A 6927-nucleotide genomic window follows, 5' to 3' on the forward strand; every position below is an offset into this window, starting at 1 on the left:
GACTTTTTCTGGAGTCCTGGCTGAGCCTAAGAATTAACTCCCCCTCCCAAGACTCAGCATTACAAGAGCGCTCACAAGGAAACAAAGACCCAGAGAATCTGGTTCTTTCCTCTGCAGCTCAGATCTACCGATGAACGCCTGAAGCAAACTTTTCATTATGCTTAATATGTTTCAACTGCAGAATTTCGGTTTAATTCTTATATAGAATGTCTATTCCTTAGTGGGAGTTTTTAATCTTGAGACATTGTTTTCATCATCTTCTAGCTCTTTATACATTTATACATTTTTCTCTGTGTGTATGGTGTGTGCGTGTGTGTGTGTGTGTGTGTGTGTGTGTGTGTGTGTGTGTAAGGAAGCCGAAGGCTGACTTGGGTGTCATCCTCAATCATTCTCCACCGTCTCTTTGAGACAGGGTCTCTTCCTGAACCTGGGGTTCACGGGTTTGTCTAGACTAGCTGTAAGCCCCACTGCGCGCTGTGAGCTGCACTGGAGCTCGCATTATAGTCTCAGGCTTCTTGGTCCTCAGGCTTGCACATGCTCTACTGACTGAGCTATTCCCTTTTGCCGTCTTTCAGTTTGTGAACATACTCAAGACAGTGGGTTTTGTGTGGCCTTGATGTCTGGGCTTCCTCTGGGACAGTTTGCTTCTGAGGTTTTTGTTTTGGACATGTGACATATTTTGTTACTTCTTGTACCTCAGCCCCTCGCCCCTGGCTCAGACTGTTAGCTAATAGATCATGGTGATCCTGGAAGCAAGTACCCTATCTCCTCAGTGGATGCTGCTGTGCTTTGTTTTGTTTTGTTTTTCGTTGTTCATTGGTGACCTTCTTGACCTCATTCTGTAGAGCTGTGTGCAGATACCTGAACGTTGCGGCGTTAGCCTTGACTGGGAAACTCCCAGGCTTTCCTGCGGTTCTTTCTCTGTGCGCTGAGGCACACCTTCATTCTTTGGCAGCAAGTTTGCTACTCTTCATTATCTTTTACTTCCTGCTTGTGCACACCTGCAAGGTCAGCTAGAGGTGGGATGATTGCTTAGGACTTCCTAGTCTTCTCTGGGTAGTGCCCAGTTGTGGGCTTGTGTGCAGTGCTGGGCAGGCTCCCCAGATCCCTGAGCACTTCAGTGTCCCCTACAGACAGCTAGTTTCCATCTTTCTTTTAAGGTATTTGGTCCAATTTTTGTCAACTCCAGCTTTGGGTAGCTGTTGTGCTTTCTTGTTTTACTGTGCAGAGGAGAGGGCTCCAGTACAAAGCAGAGGAGCAGTGATAATAATGCACAGCTTTCCCTTGTTTTCGGCCATCCTGTGCACGAATGTAAGCAGAAATGTATCACCATGCCACTGTTGACGGACGAGCTCAGGCCTGTGGCCATGGGAAGACTTCCAGTAAACAAAAAAGGTCCCAAATATAACATCTCTCAGCTCACACAGCTCACAGGCTGCAGCCATTTCTTCATGCTCCTGGCCTGACAACTTCCTGAGGAAGGAGAGAGTGAAGAAGGGGGCATTGCAGACTGACCTGTATCCCATGACCTTGTCCTACTAGAGCCTTAGTTTGGAACCTAGCCTCATCCAGAAGCGGCTTAAAGTCGGAGGGATTCTTGAGGCTCCATTGCTGATAACTTTAAATCTGAGAACCGCTCCACTAACCTAAATTAAACATTTCCACCTGCACGTTTCCCAAAAATGTGACTGCTGCAGGCAGAAGGGAAACAAAGCCACAGCCAGGGCAGTCTGCAAGGGTCACAGATTGCTGTGAGATCAGCAACCTCACCAACACATGTGCCCTTGACTGGCATGCCTATCCAGGCTTGGTGGCCAGGAGAGCTCACTCCATAGGCACCCACGAAGGGATAAAGATGTGTAACCTTTGGTAACGTGCCTGGGTTCTGGGCCTAGGCGGCCTGGATTCACTGGCTGCTCCTCCAGTGGGAACTTCTTATGCCGTGGGAATCTGCCTAACCCAGCACCTACACAATGTGAAAAACAGACACAGGAGCACGGCCTGTGCACTTGTCACGTGGGAAGCAGGGCTGTTGTTGTAGTGTCGAATGTCTAGCCTCCCATGCCTCTGCTGGTACAGACCAGCTTTCCAAAGCCTAAGATTGTGTCTAACTGACACTGCTTCCACAGATCCAGGCCCATGCCGCAGCCAGCCAGCTGCAGCGTTGTGGTGCTTCAGGGTCAACTTGACTGGGTCTTGGAGTGCTTAGAAATTTGACCTAACATTCTGGATGCTTGTGGGTGAGATTTGAGTCCTTAGGCGAAGTAAAATAGATAGCCCTCCTCAATGGGGATGGGCTTTATCCCCACTGAAGGCAAGCAGGATAAAAGTGCTGACTGAGTAAGAGGGCATCCTCTTGAAAGAGTGCCACTGCGCAACCAGTTGCCACATGGTGAGGAAAGCCAGGATGTGTGGAGGGATTGTGGCTGTGTGTGCAGCTCTTCGTGAGGGCAGCGTGTGCGTGTGTGCGTGTGTGTGTGTGTGTGTGTGTGTGTGTGTGTGCGCGCGCGCGCGCAGGCGCGCTGTTCTTGTTGCTGTTGAGCCAGTTAAGCAGAGAGCAGCTCTCCTCTCTCCTCTCCAAACTCCATCAAGATTGCAGGTGCATGGGCACTTTGTCATTATTCTAAGCCTTAAATTATGGGTTGCTTTGTTTTGCAGTGGTTGGTACCTGAATACAGCAAATGTGTCACTCTAAGGGTAAAGTTCCAACACGTGGCTATCTGGGTCAGGACACTCAGCCTAGCGTGTGCTGCGGCACACTATAGAAGATGTAGTGTTTCTCAGCCTGGGGAAGTGAGAGGGGCTTTTGAGATGGGAGCCATGAGTCAGTCACTTTGGAGAGAAAGAATGTCCCTGCTATCTGGAGAGCCTTGCTATGCTTTTGATAGGTGTTCCACAGGCCTGTGTGGTCCCTGCCACGGAACCATTAGGGGGCACTGGAGCTTTTAAGGGATGATATTTTGCTGGAAATCTGAAGTGGGTAAGACCCTGGTCTCTCTTCTTATCCCTTTTTACATCTTGGTCACCACTGATAAGGAATTTTGTTTCACCATGGCCTTCCTCCCATGATGGGAGGCCCATGCATGGGCCCAAGAACAACAAGGCAAGATGATCATGAAGTGAAATTTCTAAAACCATGAGCCAAGATGAGCATCTCCTTTTATTAATTTTTTATTTTGTTTTGTGTATGGATGTTTTGACTGCATGCATGCCTGTGTATGACCATGTGCATGCCTAGTCCCTGTGGAGGCTGGAAGAGGGCACTGATCCTCTGGAACTGGTGTTATAGATGTTTGTAAGCCAGTGTGTGGGTGCTGGGAATCAGACCTAGATCCTCTAGGAGAGCAGCCTGTGGTTAACCACCGAACTACCTATTCAACTTCCAAACATCTTCATATATGGATGTTGAGAGAATATTTTGTGTATTGTATGGATGCAACACCTGTCCATAAAAAGCTAATGATCTATAACTGAGGCAGGAAATAGGAGGTAGGACATCTGGCCGGAGAAAGGATACTGAGATAAAGCCAAGTGGGAGATTCAGCTAGCAGGATATGAGGAGGACAGACACCTGGTACCTGAGCACAGGTACCAGCCACATGGCAGAATGTAGATTAGAGTAAAATGGGTTATTAAGTTATCAGCTTGTCAGAGAAGAGCCTAGCTATATGGCCTAGGTATTTGTAAATAATATTTTGAATCTCATGAGCTGTTATTCAGGGAGATAGGGGTCAGAAAGAAAGAAAAATGCCCCCGACCACAACATATGAATGATTAGCTCAGGTATTTCATTATAGTAACAGAAAGCTAAGGTAAACACTAAACCCTCTGCCTGGAACAGGTTTTCTAGATCTTTGTACAGCTGGCTCTTCACATGAAGCAAACCTCTGATACCACAGACTTCCACTTAGATGTGTTACAGATCTGCTCAGAGATTTACCAGTCTGGAAATTAATAAATTTTTGACAAATTTTAAAAAAGGCTTTCTTAACTATGACCAGGACCATGGATCCTGGCCAGCCTCATACCTGAAATACATACTCAGAGTATAATGTTGAATTACATTAGTAGGGACTTATAAAGGTAAAACTCACTAGGCTTCAAACTTCCTGCCTTTTGTCCTGCAATCAGAGACAAGCACACATCCTGACATATTTCTTGCTTACATATGATCAAGCACACAACCTGTGCTTTTTGGGCAACCATGCTTGTGTACAGAAGCAAAAACACATGACTTGTTATCTTACATGAACAACAGCCCCCACCATCCCACGAGGTTGGGGTTTACAGGTTAGAGGCATTTTTATTTTCTGGATCTCTTAAACATAGTAATTTAAAAGTTAAAACATAACATTAGCTACCATGGGTGCTGTGTGGTTATGTGCAAGTGACTTAACCTTTTCGTACTCTGCTTTCTTTCTTCTTCTCATTTTCAAGGAGGGGTGAACAACAAAGCCTTCTTTATAGAGTTGCTATGAAGGAAAGATGGGCATTTGTAAGAATCCTGAAGTAGCTCCCAGCATGCACACTAGTTCAGTCACTATTTTTATTGTACTTGAAACCCCAGCCTTCTCAGAGAGTTTTCTACTGGCTCATCTCTCTAAAAATAAGACTTAGGGAGGGGGCTGTCACTTTTTTTTTTTTTTTTAGCATTCAACACTAAATTAAATTAGTAGATTTATTTGATGATTTATTTAGATGTTTACTTTTATTTCCCACTTTGTGTCATACTGTAAAAAAATGTCCTGATTGATCTATTGATCTATCCTGTCTTCACTGGCTAGAGAGTGAGTGAGAGACCTATGGCCCTGCTTTGTCCTTAGGCATACGTAGCATGTGGTGTGGAAAGCAGTGCTGGTAAGTGCTGTTGTCTATTTAGGGACATCCCAGTTGTAGAGCCCTCTCCTGTTCAGCATCGTGTCCCTAGACATATCAGTGATGGCTTACATCAGAGAAACTTAGCCCTGCCAGACAACCTGGTCACTCTGACAGGCCATTCCAGCTCTGGAGCTACCTACCTGAGGTGAGGTGAGGGGGGATACACTGTCCAGGGCTGTCACATGGCTTCCATCATGGCTCAAATCCTCCCTCGGTTCACTCCAACTCTTCCGTCCCTGCCCATGGGTGTTGGGCCCCAGGTTACTCATTAGTCAATATCTTGTATCCTAAATTCCACCTTTGAGTGGCTTTCTGGAAGCTCAACCCACAGCAGCTGAACTCAGGGATGACTTGTTAGAGGATCCAGGAGACTCCTCCCACTGTTGTGCAATGACTCTCGTTGGGGGGGAGTATCTTTTTTGCTAGGAGTAGCAGGTGACCTCTGTCCAGGGCTGGTGCTTTCACAGTTTCTCTCTCTTTGGAGACAGGCCTGGTCAGATGTTCTGTGTGCTGGTTGGGTTTTGTCAACTTGATATAAACCTAGTCATACATGGTAGGAGAGAATCTTGAGGCTTTGCCTTGATCATATTGTTCTGTGAGCAGTCTGAGGAGCATCTTCTTGGTTAGTGATTGATGTGGAAGGACCCAGCTCACTGTGGATAGTGCCAACCCTGCGAGAGTGGCCCTGGGCTGAGTAAGCCGTGGAGAGCAAGTAAGCAGCACTCCTCCGTGCTCTCTGCTTTATCTCCTGCCTCTTGGTTCTTGTTCTCTTTCCTTCCTAATGTCCTGTGGTATGGAACCGGAGGCTGAAATAAGCCTTTTTGTCTCCATATTGCTTTGGTCATGGTGTCTATCTCAGCTAAACTAAGACACTCTATGAGAACTACATTGACAACATGGCATCTCGCCGTGAGAGAGATGCGGTAGGGTGGAGACAGCATGTTTCATCACTATGTTTGCCCCATGCCCTTGAAGAGAAAGGAAGGTCAGACAGTCGTTTTACCCCAGTGACTGGGACAGCGGGTGTGGATCCCATTTTAGAAGCACAGATTTGAAGAGAACAGCTAAATCCAAGGCCTAGAACCAGATGTAAATGAGGCTAGGGCTCAGTCTTCTTGGATCAGAATTCAATCAAGAGGTTAGACTCAGGTCCTTGTGTTGGGTAGAATTTATAGTCTGGCCTCAGAGTAGTAAAATGTTAGTTTGGGAACAGCGTTACTATGGATTCAGTCTGGTACCAGCCAGGACTTGGTTTGAGGATGAGGGTTAGGATTTGGTTTAATATCAGGGTTATGATCCAGCCCAGGTTTGAGTCATGACTCAATCTAAAATCACTGTACCATGAGAGGAGTTTATTCTAGTTTCACTCTGGGACTCCTTAAAGCTTGCCTTAGCCCTGGTATGCGCTGGATCCTAGCATTTGAATTAATTTGCTGGTGCACAGTGGATGGATTGGCCAGCTCTAACCTTGGGTAGACTTGGCCTGCAGCCTGTTTTAAATAATGTGTGTCATGACACGTGTTTGTGAACCATTTACGTTAACTTCAATGCTGTAGAATCAAAGTTGAACAGCTACCACAGAGGTCTCCTGCTTTGCAAAGCCTACAAATCTTACGCTGGGCCTTGACATTGGCTTTCAAATGCTTGCACTAAAGGCTTGGGAAGGGCAAAGGAAGAGACTTTGGTGTGTAGAAGTAGAGATTCCTCACCCATCTTGCTGTTCAGAGCCTTCATGAAATCAGATGGTCTTTAGGGAAGATGGACTTAAAGGAAGTAGAAAGCCTGAGTCTTGCGTAAAGCCTTAGCACTGTCAGTCAGGGCTAGAACATTTCATGAAGCCAGTTTGGTCCCATTAAAGTTCTATCTTAAGTCAGCTGGGAAGTACCAAGGGAAAAGAAGTTGTATGGGAAACAGCTAGCTGGCAGGTGGTCCTTGTCCCCTTTGGAACACACACCGTTTCACTGAGTTTAGTTACAGGGCTGTGCATGGCTCCACCCCCTGGATGTCACAGGGCTTTCCACTGGGCTAGGCAGTTCTCTCTGTTTACTC

This window comes from Meriones unguiculatus, chromosome 18, assembly GCF_030254825.1.
Source record: "Meriones unguiculatus strain TT.TT164.6M chromosome 18, Bangor_MerUng_6.1, whole genome shotgun sequence".
NCBI classification, from domain to species: domain Eukaryota; kingdom Metazoa; phylum Chordata; class Mammalia; order Rodentia; family Muridae; genus Meriones; species Meriones unguiculatus.